General features: G+C 45.0%; 1 long non-coding RNA gene across 1 annotated transcript; it reads right to left on the bottom strand.

The window, feature by feature from the left end:
* Positions 1-1,961: 1,961 nt before the first annotated feature.
* On the bottom strand, positions 1,962-20,190 carry LOC136649596 (uncharacterized). Its single transcript, XR_010794412.1, has 3 exons — positions 19,974-20,190; positions 10,132-10,222; positions 1,962-2,101 (listed from the first exon to the last, which is right to left on the bottom strand). It is a non-coding gene; the product is annotated as an uncharacterized lncRNA (long non-coding RNA).
* Positions 20,191-21,981: the final 1,791 nt, after the last annotated feature.

The following is a 21,981-nucleotide window of genomic DNA, read 5'->3' as shown; positions in this document are numbered from 1 at the left end:
AAATTATAGGCATTGTTACAACAAAAATACCAATTATTCCAAAAGGTAAAGTATCTTCAGATTTATTAAGCCATCCACTACTACTGATCTCATTGTTCTCCATATTTTTTTCAGCAGAGAGCATCCATCTTCTTTAGAATAGTCCCCTTGGTTTAAAAAACCAGACGTAAATTAATTCCCGGAATCTTACTGTGGGGAAACATTAAAACCCATTTAGAGGTTTCTGTGGATATCTTGGTCTTTGTTTCTTTGAGTAAGTTAGTTTGCCTGTGGCATTGGAGCAAGCTTCCAGGGCAAGAGGTTATATAGGGGTGAAGCTAAATACAGAGACATGTTAGACGTGTCCAGAATGATGGATTAGATAGACCCTCATCTGATACAGCAAGGAAAATATTACATTCTGGCAGAGTCCAGATTATGCATTTACTGGGAGTTTTGTTTTGCTTTCTAATGTGGCTGGGTGTCTAGTCTCTTTTTAAGAGTGATTCACATCAACTACAGCTGAATGCGTGAACTCTACTAAAACATGTTGTGCTTGAAGTTATGACCAGTGAAGTGATAGTACTATCCATGGTGTGTATGAAGTTATTATATTTTAAAAAAAAACAAAAAACTGAGTACTGCTTTTCTCCTCAAGGAACCCAAAGCGGCTTACAATAAAGACGCTTGAAAACAAAAACAAAGGTACAAGGGTGTTTGCATCCAGGACGATTGTGTCCTGATCAAATGTGTTCCAGTCATTGGTGTCCCTGGACATTCACATATTTTTGTTGTTGTTTGGTTTTTTGTTTTTATTATTATTTTTATTATTTTATTGATTTATATCCGACCTTTTTGCCCCATGGGGTTTTTAATTCAGGTCATTTGCATCCCACTATAACTGGGCAACAGACAAACTATAACTCGGCAACAAACACCATTTTATTTATCCTAAGGCTCTTATCCCAGCCCTAAGCTTAACCCTACCTTTGTATTTTAAAATGACAAAGAACTTTAAAAAAAAAGAAAACACATAAAAGTATCCAGAAACCACTTGCTGGAACAAAAGGGCCTTCTGTTTATGCCAAAACTCAGGTAAGGAGGGTGTGGTCCACTCTTCACATGGTAGGGAGTTTCCAACCATCAGGGAGAAGGCCCTCTAATATGTCGCCACCAATCAGGTGTCAAAGGCAATGGGACACACAGGAGGGCCGCCTTGAAAAGTTATTTTGTTTGCTGGGGAAAGACCCAAAGCAAGATGCCAGATGTGCAGAAGATGCAATTACGCTGGTTCTAAAAACATATTATGATACATGAGGTGTGTGCAAATGGAGAATCTTTAAATTGCAGTAATCCAGAGGTTGCTAAAATACATGTATTAGAGAGCAATCCTGAGCGCTCTCTGGCCCGGCGTAAATCCCTTGCTCTGGCCCAGTATTGTTGCAAACATGCTGTAAGGCACATCTGCAATGACTTGGGAGTCAGTTGCATTGGCTCAAGGATATGTGCTGGCCCGTAGAGGCCAGATCCAGCCTCCATACTGATAAAAAGGTGAGTTCACACCGGCCTCCATATGCTTGTGCAGGGGTGTGGGGAGGGTGGGGGGAGGGCCAAACGGACATCCCAGTGTGGGGAAAGGGAGGTCAGCGGGCAGCCTAGTGAGTGGACCAACCCCGGGGGGGGGGGTAGTACCAGGATTTGACACTTAGGCCAGATCCTAACCCCCGCCCGAGCAGCCCAGCCTTACACTGATTTTGGTGGCACAGATTCAAGTAGTCGCATTGGGGCAGCTGCCTCGCAACACAGGGTAAGGGGAATTAATTCCTCTTACTCCGAGTTGCACAACAACCAGCCCCAGCTCCATGCTGGATATGGGGCAGGCTAGCTGGCCTGCCTGTCCCACTGTCAGTTAGGATTGGGTTGCCAGTGCCCCTGCAGGACTGGTCTGTAACAGACATCATCCTTTGCACCAAATAGGAGACGTCAGATATGGAAGAAACAGTTTTGGCTCTGAAGCAATTTATTAGGAGAAGACTTTGTCTCTTCAGCAATCATGGTTCTCAGATCCAAAGAGGTCTTAAGGTCACGCATCAGCTGGTACATTGAAGTCACAGGTGCTGTCCTGTTGAAAGTACAAAACGTGATTTAACATTTTATTCTGCCCAGCCCATAAAAATATCATGAGTGCAATAGATCTTGCCAGTAATTTAAAAAATAAAAAATATTAATTTTGTGCTTTTATTTTCCGGGTATTGTGCATCTTTATTACAATGAATCTCTTCATACAATAAACATTTCCTGAAGACTCACTTCCTTTCCGTGTGCTTTGGAGGAGAAAACACCTTGTTCTAAGTGAACATATGGGAAGGTGAAGGTTATTGAAAATATCACTTTGCTTGTTCACTTCTGTCATGTTCCAGTTGATTAAAATAGATCCACCATAGTGTAATATGGAGGCATCTACATTTCCTCCCACAAACCTCCTCCAGAATAGTTTTATTTCCTCAAAGTTATTCTAGAACATTCCAAACTTTCTACCTGGAGGAAACCATGTCCCCAACATTTAGCCCACCAAGGAACTCCTGGCAATCAGGGATCCCAGCCAACTGGGGAACATGTAGTGAATATGATTATAATGCAATGCTATATTACTAGTTTTGACTCCTGGGTGACATCACAGGAGGCAAAGCCAGTTTAACAGATTGAAAGCAACATTCTCTGCATTAGTGACATGGGTAGGCCAATTCATGTAGTGAATGCGATGACATGATGCTCCATAGCCAACTGGATTCGGCTGTTGTTATCTCTGCAGTCAAACGATGCCAATTCAGAGTGAGGGCCATGCTTCTGAAATATTTCCCCCCAAAAGACATTGATGGGGTTTGCTTTTCACCACTGCAAAATTTTCATGTGAAATATGGATCCACAAGTCTATTGTCAAGGACAAATGCTGCTGTACTGGCCCTCTGTGAGAAAGACATCCAGCAGCACATATTCCCTCTCCAGATCTCTCACATCCTGGGAGTAAGCCCCATTGACTATAACAGTACTTACGTCTGATTGGACATGCTTAGAATAGGGCTTTAAATCACTACCTCTTCCCCAAGCTTCTCCCAAGCAACTCAGCATGCCAGAGGGCAGGCAGCCTTCCACCAAGACTGGGTGCTGAAAGTGGCAGGAAACAAGCTCCTTTCATGGGCCAATTGAAGAATGAGAATAAAACAATTCCTACCTGACCCCAGCTAATCTTACACTATGAGAAGATGGGTGGGCAGAACATCACTATTGCCAAGATCTGCTGTAGGGGGAGATATGACCTTACATAGACACATCAATATCTGAATTTGATTGGCTCAGCTGCATGAGCCACTGCAGTAGTTCAACATTTTTCTTGGGTTCCTAACCTCTAATTCAGCCATTTTCAACCACTGTGCCATGACACACTAGTGTGTGCGAGTGGTCCACAGGTGTGCCACAGGAATTTGGGGGAAGATCATTTATTAGTAGAGCCAATGGGAATGTGAGCCCCCCCCCCCCCCCGCTGGCAGTATGGTGTGGCTTGTCAATTGTAAAAACCTGATGGTGCGCCTTGACAATTTTAGTGCCTTGTCAGTGTGTCACGAGATGAAAAAGGTTGAAAATCGCTGCTCTAAGTGGAGGTGGCAAAATCCCACAATGCCCCTGCATGGAACAGGGAACTTCCTTATGTTAAGGAAGGAATAGAATCCAGCAAAGTAGAGATTGAAGGTGTCTCTGACTCCATAGAATCTCTATGGGTTAAATTACCAGGCCTGAGGAGTGATGTAATACTGGGGGCGTACTACTGTCCTCCAGATCAGAAACTGGAAGGGGACCTTGAAATGAGGAAACAGATCAGGGAGGTGACAAGGAGGGACAGGGTTGTAATCATGGGGGACTTCAATTATCCTCATATTGACTGGGTCAATTTGTGTTCTGGTCACAAAATGGAGACCGGATTCTTTGACATTCCTTGATGTGCCTTAGAGCAGCTAGTCATGGAGCCCACCAGAGGACAAGTGACTCTGGATTTAATATTGTGCAGTACTCGGGACTTTGTTACAGATGTCAATGTTACTGAGCCATTGCGGAACAGTGATCATGCTGCGATCCGTTTCGACATGCACGTTGGGGGAAGAATACCAGGCAAATCTCTCACAAAAACCCTTGACTTCTGACAAGCGGACTTCCCTCAAATGAGGAGGCTTGTTAGAAGGAGGTTGAAAGGGAAGGTAAAAAGAGTCCTATCTCTACAGAGTGCATGGAGGTTGCTCAAATCAACAGTAATAGAGGCCCAGCGGAAGTGTATACTGCAAAGGAAGAAGAGCTCGACTAAGTCCAGGAGGGTGCCCGCATGGCTAACCAGCCAAGTTAGAGAGGCCATAAAGGACAAGGAAGTTTTCTTCCATAAATGGAAGTCTTGCCCTAATGAGGAGAATAAAAAGGAACATAAACTGTGGCAAAAGAAATGTAAGAAGGTGATATGGGAGGCCAAGAGAGACTATGAGGAATGCATGGCCAGCAGCATTAAGGGGAATAATACAAGCTTCTTCAAATATGTTAGAAGTAGGAAACCTGCCAGAGAAGCGGTTGGCCCACTGGATGGTGTGGGAGGGAAAGGGAAAATAAAAGGAGACTTAGAGATGGCAGAGAAATCTAATGAGTTCTTTGCATCTGTCTTCACGGCAGAAGACCTTGGGCAAATACTGCTGCCCGAACAGCCCCTCCTGACCAAGGAATTAAGTCAGATAGAGGTTAAAAGAGAAGATGTTTCAGACCTCATTGATAAATTAAAGATCAATACTTTCTATTTTTATCAGTCTCTTGTTGTGATTTTTGGCAACTCAGATTCTGTGTTGGCTACTGTACTGCTATTTATTGTTTATTGTTTTTAATGCCAGTAAAGGTTTGTGGTATATGAATTAAAGATCAATTAGTCACCGGGCCCTGATGGCATCCACCCAAGAATTATTAAGGAATTGAAGAATGAAGTTGCTGATCTCTTGACTAAAATATGCAACTTGTCCCTCAAAAAGGCCACGGTGCCAGAAGATTGGAGGATAGCAAATGTCATGCCGATCTTTAAAAAGGGAAAGAGGGGGGACCCAGAAAACTATAGGCCGGTCAGCCTACCATCTATACCAGGTAAGATGGTGGAATGCCTCATCAAAGATAGAATCTCAAAACACGATTCTTGACGAACAGGCCTTGCTGAGGGAGAATCAGCATGGCTTCTGTAAGGGTAAGTCTTGCCTCATGAACCTTTTAGAATTCTTTGAAAAGGTCAACAGGCATGTGGATGCGGAAGAACCCGAGGACATTATATATCTGGACTTTCAGAAGGTGTTAGACACAGTCCCTCACCAAAGCCTACTGAAAAAACTCCACAGTCAGGGAATTAGAGGGCAGGTCCTCTCATGGATTGAGACCTGGTTGAAGACCAGGAAATAGAGAGTGGGTGTCAATGGGCAATTTTCACAATGGAGAGAGGTGAAAAGCGGTGTGGCCCAAGGATCTGTCCTGGGACTGGTGCTCTTCAACCTCTTCATAAATGACCTGGAGACAGGGGTGAGCAGTGAGGTTGCAAAGTTTGCAGACAACACCAAACTTTTCTGAGTGGTGAAGACCAGAAGTGATTGTGAGGAGCTCCAGAAGGATCTCTCCAAACTGGCAGAATGGGCAGCAAAATGGCAGATGCCTTTCAATGTAAGTAAGTGTAAAGTCATGCACATTGGGGCAAAAAATCAAAACTTCACATATAGGCTAATGGTTTCTGAGCTGTCTGTGACAGATCAGGAGAGAGATCTTGGGCTGGAGGTGGACAGGTCGATGAAAGTGTTGACCCAATGTGCGGCGGCAGTGAAGAAGGCCAATTCTATGCTGGGGATCATTAGAAAAGGTATTGAGAACAAAACAGTTGTACAAATCTATGGTAAGGCCACACCTGGAGTATTGTGTCCAGTTCTGGTCGCCACATCTCAAAAAGGATATAGTGGAAATGGAAAAGTTGCAAAAAGGAGCAACTAAGATGATTGCTGGTCTGGGGCATCGATTGCTAAGGCTACGGCGAGCAGTCTAGAAAAGAGATGCCTGAGGGGGGGACATGATTGAGACATACAAAATTATGCATGGGAAGGATAAAGTGGATAGAGGGATGCTCTTTACACTCTCACATAACACCAGAACCAGGGGACATCCACTAAAATTGAGTGTTGGGAGAGTTAGGACAGACAAAAGAAAATATTTCTTTACTCAGCGTGTGTTTGGTCTGTGGAACTCCTTGCCACAGGATATGGTGACAGCATCTGGCCTGGACACCTTTAGAAGGGGATTGGACAAGTTTCTGGAGGAAAAGTCCATTACGGGTTACAAGCCAAGATGTGTATGTGCAACCTCCTGATTTTAGAAATGGGCTATGTATCAGAATGCCAGATGCAAGGGAGGGCACCAGGATGCAGGTCTCTTGTTATCTGGTGTGCTCCCTGGGGCATTTGGTGGGCCGCTGTGAGATACAGGAAACTGAACTAGATGGGCCTATGGCCTGATCCAGTGGAGCTGTTCTTATGTTCTTATGAACAGACTGGGAAGCTCCATCTGTATGGTTGTTTTATGGTTTGGACTTGCTGAGTGCTTTTACAATAAATTGTCTCTACTGTAGACAGTTGGGATCATTTATATTTGCTTGCCATTTGAGTGCAATTGCTTGAGAAAGAGGATGAAAGCAAACAGATAATATCAGAAAGTGCATTTTTCACCCCAAAATGCTATTTCAAGCACATACCCTCTCCCCGCCCACCCCCAAAATCTGAGTTTCTTTGAAACTTAACATTTGATTAAATGATCACAAAAGATCACAAAAGAAAAGGAACCAACAAATCTGAAAACTCTGCATTCAGTGCAGAGCTAAACAGATGAATCTAAACAGAACACTTCAGATTCCATAAAATGAGGAAATGCAAGACTGAGCAATTTGCTTGCTTTGCGGGCGAGATGAAAGGTAAAAGAAAAAATTCATTTGATAATATGTTCCACTGAAGGTTAGTCTCACTATAAGAAAAGATGTTCCTGTTGTGAGACTCTACAAATACATAGTCAAACGCAGTGGCAAAATAATACTCTATTAAACAATGGCAATTGATAGGCTGAAATATATTTAATATTTTGATTTTTTTTTCCCCTTTTGGTATCTAAATCTTATGCTTCAACTTTGTCCTTTAAAATAATATGGGCACATATGGGGAAGGGTTGCCACAACATTATACAAATAGAAAACAGTGGAATTTGGCATTCCAGTTCCATTTTTTGATGTGGTAACCAAAAGATGGAAAGATGCTATTTTCTTCTTACAATACTTCGTTTCAATTTCAAACTTTTAGATGCCTTAAATCCGGGCTTTTCAAAATGGGGCGTCACGACGCCCCAGCCTGCAGGCCCTGGCCCCTACCCCCTTAAGGGGCAGGGGCAGCCTGGAGGCAGCTGTCTTGCCCCGCCCCTGCTGCCTCCCCCCTCCCGCCCACGCAAGAACTTAGTGGCTCTCAAACTCTCCCAGAGAGTTTGAGAACCACTGCCTTAAATGATTAAATAACTGTGATCAAGAACTTAACTGTTGGTCCCTGAAGTTTGGAAAACTCTAAACTAAATTTTTTTCTTGTACAAGGACACAGGGGCTAATGTCCACAAGAACTATATTCTTTAGGATGTTCAGTGCTAGAAGTTGAATTCAACGGGAACATGTTCTTTAATGCTATATTATGTGTTTTGTGGTGCATGCCATTCAACAGTGTTGGAGTGTTCTAGGTTAACCCTTTCTGGCCAGCCCACAGGTGCACACATTTTATCCCTGTTGCGTATATGCAACATTGGGCAGAAACGGCTTAAGTAAGGCCATTTGAATATCTTATTGACTTCAGAGCTTGCACAAGCAGGAAAAAAAATAAAGTTGCATAAAAGGGTCATTTTTGTGGAAAAAAGGACTACGGGAAGAGGCCTGACAGCTACCATACTTTGTGTGACCTTTTCCAGTTCTACATTTGTTTTTCTACTCAAAATCTGCAAAGAGAGAAAGACACTGGTGATAAACATGAATTTAAAGAATGCTGTAGGACAGTTTGAAAGTATCAATACAGTGCAGACAAATATTTTCACTCTCTACAGCAATTTTTGTTCAAAAGGATTCTGCAAGGGTTTGCTACAGTTGAGGTTGATTAGGGGAAAGCTCAGTTCCACCTCTCAAGAAAGGAGATTCAACTGGGCAGAGATTCCCCGTTCCAGAATGCCTCCCTTCCGCCTCCTCCCCGTCACTTCCCCTGACCCTTGCATTGGCCGAGCTCAGCCAATGCAAACCTCCCCGCCAGAGTCGATGCGGAGGCGTGCATCCCTGCGCCAGCCCAGCCAACTCTTGAAGAGGCAAACCTGCTTTATGGCACACTTGCGAGCCTCCTGGGCTGGCATAAGGTGCAACTCAGGATTAGTGTTTCAGGCCCAGATCACCTTGGCTTGCCAGGGGAGATAGAGACAGGCCACTGAGGAGCATGGCTTTAAGGGGCCACATTGCGTTCAAGTCAAGTCCATGGGATACAAGCACTAAGGCTTTATGAAGGAGATCAGGGCTGAAACCATCATTGAACACTATCGCAATCGTAGCTACCCTCATTTGTTTCCTATCTGGTCTATGGAAAAGATGTGGGGCGTCTAACAGGGCTCCACATATAACAGCATATAATGAGCAAATGTATTGTGTTCCATGTAATTTGCAGCACTTGGAACTGGAATAGAACAACTAAACATTAAAAACTTATCTGGAGCAGAAGGAGAAGACTTATGGCACCCTTTTATATTGGCTGATATCCTAGAAATATTACGGGAAAAAGACAACTCATTTGTATTAGAAGTACATCTTCTTTCGGATGGCAATAAAGTTATTATTTCTAACAGAAACGCCGCTGAACAGTGTATTCACAGTGGCCATTCAGTCACTGCCACTGCTACCGAACAGTCTGGCCTTTTGACAGGAATGAAACTGGGAGATCTAGAGTTAATATTTAACAGTTCAAACCGTAAGGGAAAAGAAGTGATGCATTACAGTTTTATGAAAAAGATGGCATTTAAAACAAGAAAAAGGCAAATATTGGCCTTATTATTATGTAGTGAGCTGTATTTATTCATGTTTACTAGTTCGCTGTAAACACAGAAAGCAACATATGCCCATGAGAACTGGGTGAATAATTTAAATATATATAAACAGAATAATTTATTTGGAAAAATATTGTGAAATTTGCTATATACATTATTCAAGCAATTCTAATGCACACACACACACACAAATATTGAACACGCACATTGATACATATAGCGTGATTTGCAAAAGAAAATCCCAGTGACAAGTTGGGGTCAACAAAAGGCTGCTTCCTTGGCCCCCATTGGACAGAGCTGCACATTATCAGGGACACAGGAAGTGGCCATGGGAAAGCAGGTCACTTTTCTCTTGGGGCTGGCAATTCTCTGCTTATCACAGCAAGTCAGCCATGTCAGAAGAAGAGTCAGAAGAAATTGCTAATAGCCTTTTAGACCACCACCAGCATGGGACAAAGCATGCCACGTGGCTAGACTGTGGAGGTTGGTACACTGTAATTGCATGCCTTGTCTTCAGTAATGAAGTGTAACATTGGCTCGCATTAATAAACCTTATTAAAAGCTTGCACATTCAACAGCACTGGCAGGGGTGTCACTAGGGGGTGTGGGAGTGTGGATAGCAACAGGTGACACCATTGGGGTGGGTGACACCAAAATCGCTGAAGCCCATGTCTACCTGCCCAATAGACTTAGCCACTGCCATTGAACTTTAGCTCCATTAGCGGAGGTCTACCCATCTCCAGAGCCCAGGGCTAGGGGGAGCCCAGATCTACCCACACAGTCAACCTGGCCTTCCAGTTGGATCAGATTCCATCTTTAGCTCTCTGCAAGGCCAAGACTACTTGACAGGAAGGTAGGAGATGGCTAGCTAGGCAGATTGGGTGTACCTAGAGCTCTGGGGGCGGGCACAGTTCATGGGAGTGACACAATGAGTTACCACACTGGGTTATACCAACCCTAGCGGTGCCACTGAGCTCAGGCCAGAATCACTACATATCTTACCTGTACAGCACTGGTACTCAAACCTTTCCAGCCAGTGGCTCCCTTGACCCCCGTGGCTGTTGGCCATGACTCCCCATCATGTTCCTAAGGGCTGGAAGTGACATCATTAAACAGCAAGTGGCCAGAAATATTAACTATATTAAATATAATATTATAATATTATATTTATTATAATATAATATTAAATATATATTAACTATATTAATATTAATTGTATTAATCATATCATTAATTAAATGCAGATCTTAAAAATATATTATTAATGCACAGCAATATATATGCTTTATAAATGATCAGCTGCTGATCACTGTTGGAGACAGGATGCTGGAGTAGGTAGATTTTGTCTGGTCCAGGAGGACTCATTTTTTTAAACTTTGTAAGCATACCAATAGAATTGTTTTATCAAATGAACTTTGTGAACAACCAGCCTGACCAACATTACACACACACACACACACCCCTGTGGACCCCAATCCAACTAGTCAGTTCTCCCATTCTCCTTGGATAGGATTGAACCCTTTATTAATTTAATGAAATTAAATTTTTCCAGCAGCTGGTGGGGAAAACAAAAATAGACCATGAATATATATCAGAGCTGATAAGGGTTTGGTTAGGAAGCTGATTTGTCTCCTATACTAGGAGATGCACAGCTCAAGCCTATGCATGTCTACTCAGAAGTAAGTCTCATTAGAGTCAATGGGGCTTACTCCCAGGAAAGTGTGGATAGGATTGGGCTGGCAATCACTTCATCAATGGCTGATAAGAATTCCCTTCAAATAGCAAGATTCATCACTTTAAAAATACAGCCTCTCCTCTTCAGTCAAACAACAAGTTTAATAAATCACTTTAAAAACAGTACCCTTTTTCTGCTGCTGGTCAAGTAAAGTATGTGCTTGTCTCTTCTCCCCCCCCCCCCCCCCACTTTGCCAACTGCATGGAAGCAACTTTAAGAGTCCTGATGACTGGTAAAATAGGAGGCGTTTTATTTGGGGAGGGGGAGGAAAGCAGGAAGGTTTGGAGATCAAAAGGGGGGAGTGGAAGAGGGAGGGGGTTGGAAAGAGAGATTTCACTTTGATGAGAATGAGATCCCAGGCTGGGAACTAGGAACCAACCAGACAAGGATCAGCGAGGGTTAAGGACTGCAAGCTGAGCATGCGCAGTACTTGCCAGATGGGGGTTGGAGTTGAAAAGCGAACACAGAAGGCGGCAGCCTCAGAGTGGAGGGAGAAGAGGGCAGGGCGGCAGCAGCCACTCTTGCAGCTGAGCAACTACTGTTTACTCTGCTTTAAAAAAAACGCAGAAGATGGGCAGAAGACAGGCTCGTATTCTGCCCAGGGGTGTGACTGTATCGCTGCGAGAGGACATCCCGCGCCTCCCTTTTGTGTTCCTGGCGCCTCCCTAAAGAGCCGCGCCGCACAGTTTGAATAACACTGCTGTACAGGAACCATCCTAAAACAGAACAAGATACAGAACCTTAGTTAAGCCATTTCTGCAAAACGTTGCATATACGCAACAGGGAGCAAATGTACACCTGAGGGCCGGGCAAAAAATGCACTGTGAACGTGAAACTGCACCACCTATTGGTTGGAGGTTTGTCTTATATAAACACATATAACTAACTACTCTTAAGGCCCAAGAGTTAAAAAAAAAAAAAGATACCCTTGACAGAAGCTCTGCAACCTTTTGCACACTTTCCAGCACACAGTTTGACGCACTTCCAAGTAAACATGCTTTGAATCAGACTGCACAGACAGGCACCATGCCGCAAATTTCTGTCACAACTAAATCCCAGTTAAAGCAATGGAATGGGTTTAGTCCTGATTTAGTAGTCCCCTAGATTTGAATGGAATGTGCAGCCTGATTTACACAGAAGTAAATTCCACAGAGTTTAATGGGATTTACTCCCTTAATGTGTGTGCAGGGTTTACAGCCAATCATGATTTACTTTCCTGGATTGTAACTTGTGCCCCAGATGAGCAGAAGGTTTTAGAGTTCTGTAGTTGGAAAAGGAAGCTGGCTTGAACACTATGAATATTTGGAACGACCATGGTCAGATAGAGGAGATTTCTCAGCCCTTCAATTATAAGCACGTGGTTCTAGATGGTCTGTCAGTAAGTGAAAGACAATCTATTTGTCTATAACTTTTTTTCCCCTGAGGTTCAGCCAAAATGGTAACTCTTAAATCAAAACTCAAATGTCAAATTCCTTTTGCAAATAGTGAAATGCACCAACTTGTAAATGTGGGGAAAACCAGCCCATTGCGATTCATTCAGCTTTGCCAGCATCAGCTCCTTATTCAGTGACACAGCAGACACACATTTCGAGGACCAGTTTTTCACCCCCCCCCCCAAATCAATGTGCATTTTTATTATTAGTGGGTCTTTACCCTTAAGCTAGCAGTAAGGACTAAAGAGCTTTCGTGACACCAGCTCCAGCCTGCTCCAAAAAGAACTGTGGGATGCTATTGTGGCATAGATCAGTGAAGGATGGTGACCAGTGGAAGGAAACTAGCTGTTGATTGCCTCTTATATTTTCTTTGTTCAGTGCAGTGGGGTAGCTAGAGAATGGACGTGCGGTGTGGGTGTAGCAAGTGAGGCAGCAGAACCAGCCCATCATAGTCCATGGGAAAGCACCACGACTGCCCTGCCTGCTTACACCCAAAGAGGCTCTCCTTATGCCCGAGAAGGCTCTCCTTACATCAGCTTTCTCAGGGGTAAGGAGAGCCTCTTCGGGTGTAAGCAGGCAGGGCAGCTGTGGTGCTTTTCCATGGACTATGGTTCTGCCTCACTTGCCACACCCACACCGCAGGTCCCTGTGCTAGAGGGGGTGCAAAGTACTAAGCTTTGCAGGGAGTCTCACCACAGTATGCAAGGTGCCTCTCCCCCTCAGAGCCATTCCAGGCAGGGGGAGCAAAATGAAGGTGTATGCCTTTGTTTTGCACCCATCTCCTGGAATGACTTGGAGCGGAAGGGGCCCCTTGCACACTGCAGTGAGGCTCCCTGCAAAACATAGTGCTTTGCACCCCCTCTAACACCACTGGTTCAGTGGGTGGGAGTGGGGGCTTGTACAGTGATTACTTCCTTCTCTTTTCCTCTCTGCCTTCCTCCACTATGATTAAGGAGCTACCAGTCAGGGCCGGATGAGAAACCAGCCCAACAGCTGCACGAGCAGCACCTGGCAACCTACAGAGCTCCCTTTCCATGCTGCTCGCAGCCTGGCAAGCACTTCTGCCTGTTCCTGGAAGGATTTCAAAGGAGCAGCCGTCTTGGCCTCCTGCCTTGCCCAGCAGTCTTTCATGGGGCTCCACTAATACCTTGCTCTTTGCCTGGGCAGGAGGTCTGTTGTGGCATGTGTGGCTTTGTGGGTGAACTTTGCATAGGTGGATTTAGAGAAGCTATTTTGAGAAATGGTTCCCCACCTTTCCTGATCTTGTTCCTGTGTGAGAGTTTAGTTTGCTTAATTCACTTGAGGTTCATGTTTGCGTATGTGTGTGTGCTTATGTTCCACCTCACCGAAGAAAGATCTTTCCCTCTTCCCCCCTTCTTTCTATCACACTCCATTGCCCATTTGGTTTGGAATTTTGTTGTCTGTTGCCTTGACAATAGTGGCATGTCTGTGTGTGATTAATATATATATATTGGCAGCCTTCAGTCTCGAAAGACTATGGTATCGCGCTCTGAAAGGTGGTTCTGGCACAGCGTCTAGTGTGGCTGAAAAGGCCAATCCGGGAGTGACAATCCCTTCCACACCAGGAGCAAGTGCAGTCTGTCCCTGGTCTGTCTCCCTGGCTATGGGCCTTCCTTCTTTGCCTCTTTGCCTCAGACTGTTGGCCAAGTGTCTCTTCAAACTGGGAAAGGCCATGCTGCACAGCCTGCCTCCAAGCGGGCCGCTCAGAGGCCAGGGTTTCCCACTTGTTGAGGTCCATTCCTAAGGCCTTCAGATCCCTCTTGCAGATGTCCTTGTATCGCAGCTGTGGTCTACCTGTAGGGCGCTTTCCTTGCACGAGTTCTCCATAGAGGATGTGCATGCTATTCATGTAGAGGTATAGGATCATGGGGATATCTGCAGCCACTTTTTGGTTTGCAGATTTGCCTTTTTCGTAGAGGATATAATGGTGGGTGGGTGGGTGTGTGAAGAGAGAGACCAACTATTTAGTGAAAGGATCCATTCTCCTGCAGTGTGAAAACAAATCAGTAGTGTAACAGTGCAACTAGGATTGGAGACGAATGCTGAAGGCACTTCACTATTAGCAGAGTCTGCACTAACACTGGTGAATTCCTGCAATCACACTGACACATGGTTAATAGCAACAAATGACTACATAGGCTAAGTTAGCCAGGGAAGCATGCAAACATCTGATGGGTGACATATAAGAACGTGATTTGAAAAAGGGATAAATAAATGACCCAACCGTACCCAGGATTAGAGTCTTGGTCTGGTGCTGCTAAAGCTGCACTGCTCTCATGCGCTTTGGAGCATATGGCTGAAGGCCCTGTTCATGCCCTAGCAGCTCACCCAGCCCATGCGGGAGGAGGTAAGGTGGTGGCAGGAACGGTTCAGGGCTGTTCAGAGAGGATTTGGACAGGGAGTGACGTAACTAGGGGGCAGAAAAAGGAGGATCTCCACAGCAGCAGCACACTTGAGGTTCTTCAGACTTACATGAGTATGAGTTCAGGGAGACCCATTAGAGGTAAGGCAGCCTTCATGGAAATAAGCAAAGAACATTTTTACTTACTTCTCCCTTACTGCATCATCTGCCCCCTCCCCGATAGCACACAGCACATGCTGTGCCAGCAGTGTGTGTGTTCTGGGCTGGTAAGGGTTTGGTTTGGGTTGAAAGTCTTTATTCAAGCATCTGTGGCTGCCAGTTCAACAGTTATTTTCTAGGGCTTTCCTAGCACGACTTGTGCAACAACAGACCCTCGGTAAATTTTGTTTCTTCATTACAACTAAGATGCTTCCACTTAAATTCCTCACTGGACCTTCACCAGCCCTCATGGACCTGCTCCTACGCTGCAACTCTCTCTTTATCTGTCCTTGATTCATTCCTTTTTGCAACCTCTCCTCTCTCCAGCGAAGCCATGCCCCCCCATCTTTCCTACTTTGGAGTCAAGGGTATGCAGTGGCGTCGCTAGGACGGTGAGAGGGGTGCGGGCTGCACCGAGTGATACGCGAGAGGAGGGGTGAAGCACACTGGGAGGGTGATGCGCTAAAATCATGGTGGTTAGAAGTAATACCATCATGTTATATACCGTTGGATGTGGAATTTCGAGCAGAATGCAATGCAAAAAATGGGAGTGAAATATCTCCTTTCTATCAAAAGTTATTGGCAAAAAACCATAAAACAAAAAATGCATGGAGCCCAATGGAAAGAGAAACCAAGGGGTATCGCGCGTTTACTCGTGAGTAGGTGAACATGCCTTAGTCCTTCTGAAAGGGCAGGCTGAGAGGAATCCAACAACACCAGAATAGTCCTGATCCAATGAATGTAGCCCCCAAAAAACACTTGAGAAGGAAGTCCCTCCCTCCAAGCTGGCAAATGTATTGAGCCCTATGGAAAGCAAAACTAAACCACATGGTCACGTTTACTCGCGAGTAAGCAAACGTGCCTTGGCTCCTGGGCAGGTCAGGCAAAGGGAAATTTGAGGCCACCAGAATGGTCCTGATTTGATGTAACTGGAGCTCAACAAATGCTCCAGAAGGCAGCTCCCCCCCGCCCCATAAAAAGAATTAAACAGGCTTGACAGGGTAAGGTGAAATTTTTTTCTGTTTTAGGCTGCAGTTCTATCCACACTTTCCTGGGAGTAAGCCCCGCTGACTATAATGGGACTTACTTTTGAGTAGACAGCCATAGGATTGGGCTCTCAGACTTGCAAAGCCAGGTGGGTCCTGACAGTGATATGCTTGAAATATAAGAACTTAAATTGAACTGGGTACTGGGTAGGGGTGAAAATCTTACTGATTCTTTTTTTTTTTTGGGGGGGGGTGTTATTGCAGGCAGGCTACAGAGAAAATTCACTTGGTGGAACAGGGCTGGCTTTACTTTATTTATTGATTTTACTTTAATTTATTTATAATTATTTATTTTAATTTGCTTTATGATGGGTCCTGGACAGGTTGTCATTCTAAGAAGTGGGTCCCAGTGCTAAAAGCCTGAGAACTGCTCCAATAAGATGTTAGTAAGTTGACACCCTGGAGGGAGGTGACACCAATAGTGACCAAAATCACTAAAATCAGAGTTTGGAGGAATAATACCATCAGGTTATATATCAATAAATGTGTGATTCCATGCAGAATGCGATGAAACAAACTACGTTAAAATATCTTTATTCTATCAAAAGGTACAGCCAAAAAACCAGTGGGCGATGGTAGATCACCACGCCCACCACTTAGAGTGTTGCCCCGCCCCGCCCCGCCTCCCGCACCGGGTGACGCGAACCCTAGTGACGCCACTGGGTATGAGCGAGGCCTATTGGGAAATATCGTCCATAGGCTCAGTATTTCCATTACATTCTGTCTCCCTACTTGCAGTTTATCCTCTCTCCCTATTCCCTCCCTCTCAAGCATTATGGGACAACTAGGAAAGAGCTAGTAGCATGAATGAAAGCACTGGAGATTTCCTTTCTTTTTCTAGGATGATAGAGGGGGGAAATGCTCAGTGGTAGAACACGTGGTTTTCTTACGTAACATCCCAGGATCAACCCCTGGCAACTCTAGCCAGAGGCTTTACAGTTTCATGCCTGGACAGATCTTTTCCCAAAACTCAGGCGTGAGCAATGCTAAATGCACATGAGGCTTAGCCATTACACTTCTACTCCTATCAACAATCTTCATTATAGGACAAAAAAGGTGAAAGCAGATCTCCAGTAATGGTTTCCAGAATGCTTTGCTATTTTGGACCTCATACTACCAGTCTCCTGGTGGGCCAAGTTGCAAAGCTTCCCATAATCCATGAATAGGACCTAATCTGACCCCAGTACTTGGAAAACCAGAGTTAAGCAAGCTTTGGCTGCTTTTCCCTAAAGAACTGCTGATGGCTGATGGCTGTTTAGTTTTACCTTCTGGAGTTTGTAGTTTCCATGCAGCTGCCATCGTCCTTGGCATATCTGCTCGGGAATCTGAACTGAAGCCACTTGTTGTAACGTTTGTCTTTGTTTTGAAAAGCAATACATCCAAAAGCATCAGCGGGAAGAAGGGAAAGCAAGGGAAATATCATAAAGCAAAACAATTTCATGTCCAGCTTTCAATTACTGGTCAATCCTTCTGCCCTGTTTCTTTTGTCAAATGAGCTTAAGCTTAACCTGATTTTTTTTTTTCAAAGAAAGAAAGAAAGAAAATTTGTTTTTAGGGGCAGTGACAGATTTTAGGAGGCCCTGGTCGAATGCCCTACAGGGTCACACTCCCCCCCCCCATAACATAAAGCACCAGGGCAACTGAGAATTTAAAATTGGAGCAGAGAGAGAAGAAAAGATGACCTGCTGCTTCTCTCCCAACATCACAGTGGATTATTAGGCAGTGGGGAGGAGCAGTTACTGAGGAAGGGGCAGACACAACAGAAGGTTGGCCAAGTCTCTGACATATGCCCAGGAAGACCCCATCGGTGGTCACCCTGGTTCTTCTGCTACTGAAACAAAAAATAATGAGTGAAATTACAGAAAAGGCTGTGTCCTGTGCTCCCATCCAGTGGCATAGCTAGTGATCGTGTAACCCGGTGCCAAGCTCAAAATGTTGCCCCGGAAGTGATGTCACAACCGGAAGTGACATCACGCCCGGTCTTTTTAAAAAGTGAAAATTGGGAGGAACCCACCTCCTCCTCCCAGCAGCTCACCATCCACTTGCTCTGCTGCCTCCCTCCAATCAGTGGCGTAGCTAAGACATCTACCTGCTACCCTGGGTCAAAGAATATTTTATAGCCTCCCCTGCATGATAAAATCAAATTTAATTAAAACATTATTGGTTCCATAATGTATCGTAATAACATCTCACTGGCACTCAGAACTATCAGTCTCTTTGGTCAATCTGGAGTGAAGCAAATCCATTTTTTGTTCCACAAGACAGTTATGTTTTCATTTTCTAGTTAATTGGTCATAACTTTTGATAGAATACAGATATTCCAGTGCTGTTTGTTTCATTGCACTCTGCATTAAATTACCTTTCCAATGATATCTAACATGGTGGCATTATTCATACATATCAAGATTTTCACAATTTTGGTCACTAGTGTCAAGCGCAGCTTGTTGCCCCCTAAAGCCTGATGCCCGGTGCAACTGCTACCCCCTGCACCCCATTAGCTATGCCACTGCCCCCCATCAGCCTTATGTCAAACTGAGTGGGAACACAGAAAAGAGACAGGTTCAGATATGAACTGGATTCCGAATGTGTCCCAAAAACATTTGAATAATATTTTGGGGTGCTCAACAGTTAATATTTTCAGGTCGAGATTTTACATTTCAACAGGGTCCCTTGTGGCAAGTTGCTGATGCCTTTTAGACTTTCTTAGTCTCTTAGAGCCCTCTCCTTTCCTTCCATCCCCTCCCCTCCCCTATCAATGCAGCTGTGCCAAAAAGGCTTGTGCTGCATCCTGCAGGGTTGGGGGCAGATCAGGAGATTTGGGAGATGTTAGGGAAAACATTTCCCCTTACCTCCCTCTAAGTCTCCTACTTGCCAATGGGTCTCCCCAGACCTGAGCCAGTTCTTCAGCTGACGCAAGTCCAAGTAGAGAAAGGAGGGGTGTCAGGAGGCGAGGAAGGGGAAAGCATCTGGCACAAGTCACCCATGCTGGCTACCACCCTCTCTCACCTCCCATCATGCATCTTACCCCCTTTTCTGCCCTGTTCCATCCCCTCACCCCATGCCACCCCTGCCACCAACATGCCATCATTGGCAGATGCTGTGTTGTCCTCTGGCATACAGTGGGCCTCTACAATCTCTCCACCAGCACCCCAGCAGTGTTTGCTGGAGAGGATTTTGTGACTGTTGTACGACAATATCTGTTGGCAGTACACTAGTCTTTGTTTTGATAAGCCCAGTAGGATTGGGTATGTAGTATATGTCTCTCAGCCTATCCATGAGCTGCTGAGCTTTTTCAACTTCCCATTCCAAATGTCACTCCAGTGTTTGTATCAGGCAGTACAATCCTATGCCCATGTAACAGAGATAATTTCAATGGGACTGCCTTAGCAGGTTGCCAAGGATCCCAAAGCAAAGCCCACCTACTCTTGTGGATGCCATGGCCATTGGAAACTGGGGCTTCAACGGTCAGGCAAGTGGGTGTCTGATGCCTCCCTTGCTCCCTAAGTAGTGTGCAAAGGATCGAAGCCATGCTCCAGTTTTAGCCTGAAGGGCCGGTGTCTCCCAAAGCTGAAACCTTGCAAAAATTTGATACATGTTAAAATGCGACCATTTGGATTTTGTTTGTCATCACCTGGTAGTCATTTGAAAGTGGAGAAAGCTTCTGGAAAGCTTTCCAGAAGTCAGGAGTTTTTTCCCAACATCCTCCCTGCACCATATATGCTCAGTGAGATTGTGGTCACCAGCCTTCCGGTCTTTCTGAAGTTGGTATTTCCTGTCCTAATTACTTCTGTAGCCCAAGAAGGGTGATGGTGAAGGGGAAAAGCACCTCTGCATCAACTCACAGAGAAGCTAAATCTTCCCACACACTTCCCCTGTGGACAGGGAGCTTCCCAAGAAGTTAATAGCACAGTGGCTTCTCCCGTCCAGTCCTGTGCTGGCAAGCTAGAATTGTGATCTGTTATGAAAATCCAGCTCCATCTGTAGGCATGTCAGCCGTTAACGATTCCAGATCTTGTTTACAGCAGAGCAGTAGTAAAAGTCTCACTGACCTCAACTCCAGCAGGACTAGACTTGGATTGCCTGACCTCTGCTCCTCTGATTATCTGTTCATTATTTGCTCAGTGATATCCGAACTCTGCAGATTAGATCCAAAGTCCACTGAAATCCATGAGGCTTTTTTTGTTGTTGTTGTTGTTGTTGTTGTTTTGGTTAAGGCTTTGGACCAGGGTGGGAGGAAAGCAAGGGTGGGGGAAGAAGGGTTTCTGCAAAAGAATGTCAGTGGGTGTGAACTGGAATGGAAGAGATTGGATCAGAGAGGCTGCAGAGCAGACCAGTAGCTATTTAAAGAGCACGCTTGCTACCAAGCAGTCCCCTTTCCAAGGGTTATACAAATATGTTCTCGTCTCAACGTATGTGGAAAAACAAGGTCTGAGGTGAGATTGTAGCCCTTCATTTCTTATGGGAAACAGTGCCTGGACCTGCAACACCTCCTCTCCCACCACCCACAGGCCCTGGAAGTCTCTTACCAGCTGTGTACAATGTAAAACTAACATCCGGTAGCACGGCTTTAAGAGTCCAACGCCTTTCCATTATAATAAGACACTGTTTTCATTCCTTTTGGACAGGCCTATAAAGGTTTCAAGTGAAACGTGTTGTGTACTCTGTCTGAAAAGGGAGAACACTGTCGTCAGGCATGGCTTCTGTTTGATTCCTTACTGAGCAAGCCTGTGCATTTCTACTCAAAAGTAAGTCCCATTAGGGCAGTGGGGCTTACTCCCAGGAAACCATATATAGGATTGCAGCTTTGCTATGCATTAAGCTGCATGTTGGCAGCTTCAGGCCAATCCAATACACACTTTCCTGGGAGTAAATTGATTTGAACTCAATCAGGCTTACTACTGAGTAGACATGTATATGCTTGTGCTGTCAGGCCATTTCCTAGCCATAACTAGAGCCAAACTAGATTTATCATGACAGAGCTGCAATGGGGGTCTCCTGTTTGTTTTTTCAAAATGTCTTTTTAAAGCAGCTAGCAACAGGGAATTCAATTAGGACTTTGGTTCTTGGGAAAAGAGGGTTAACTCTTTGCACCCATGCTATTTCTCCCAATGTAAGTTCCCCATCCCAATCTGTTATTTGCTCCATTATGGAAAACCTCCATGTACCTGCACATTTTCTGTAATGGATCAAATAGAAGCTTAGCTATTTAAATCAGAACAAGCCATGGGCTAAGCACAGATTGACCCTCCTCCTCAGCAATATGGTCCCACTCCAATTTATCCTACCCCCCCCCCCCAGTTGCACTGATGGCAGGGGATAGGATTGGGCTGAAAGATCATCTCTGGAGGCCATGCTCCAGGTACCCCTACCCAGTGTTGGGAACTTGAGTCAGGTGACTTGGACTCGAGTCATGAAAATGTGTGATTTTGGGTGACTCGATGACTTGTGAGTTGTACACATGGAAGACTGAAAAAGACTCGAATCAGGGGCCCCCTGACTCAGCACTCGTCCCCACGCATGCTGACTCGAGTCTCCCTGTGTCTGGGGGTGCTTACTTACTGTTTTTTGCCACATGGAACACCTTGTGGGGTAAGCATTCCATTGGCAAGCAGCAGGGAGTTCCAGCCAGGAGGCAGAGACGGGTTAATGAATTGGACAGGAGTGAGTTCTTTTTCCCCATCTCTGATAGGAAGGAAGGAACTAATGATCATTGGACAAACTATGGGCATTCTGATATTTTTACTGGCTGAGGGAGAGCAGGAAGAGGAGCCCAGGGAGTTCTTGCCTTACAATTGACTGCAGAAGCCCAGGGAGGTGGGAGAAAACTCTTTTGCCTGATTCTGCTTTCCAATCTCGTGGCTTCTTGACTCTGTTGTTACTTGGGGGAGCAACCCTCACTGAATGACCAGCTACAGTCGGACTACTTCTGAGTAGAGCTGCAAGGATTGGTCATCCTGGTAAGACTCCCAGCTGCTGTTTGTGACCCTCCTCCCTCTGGCCACTTCTCACTTGGCTCTCTTGTACTCCTTCCCACTCCCTCTTGCCCCTCCTGCCCTG

This window comes from Tiliqua scincoides, chromosome 4 (assembly GCF_035046505.1).
Source record: "Tiliqua scincoides isolate rTilSci1 chromosome 4, rTilSci1.hap2, whole genome shotgun sequence".
NCBI classification, from domain to species: domain Eukaryota; kingdom Metazoa; phylum Chordata; class Lepidosauria; order Squamata; family Scincidae; genus Tiliqua; species Tiliqua scincoides.
The sequence above is the reverse complement of the archived record's forward strand: the minus strand, read 5'-3'. Positions and strand labels throughout refer to the sequence as shown.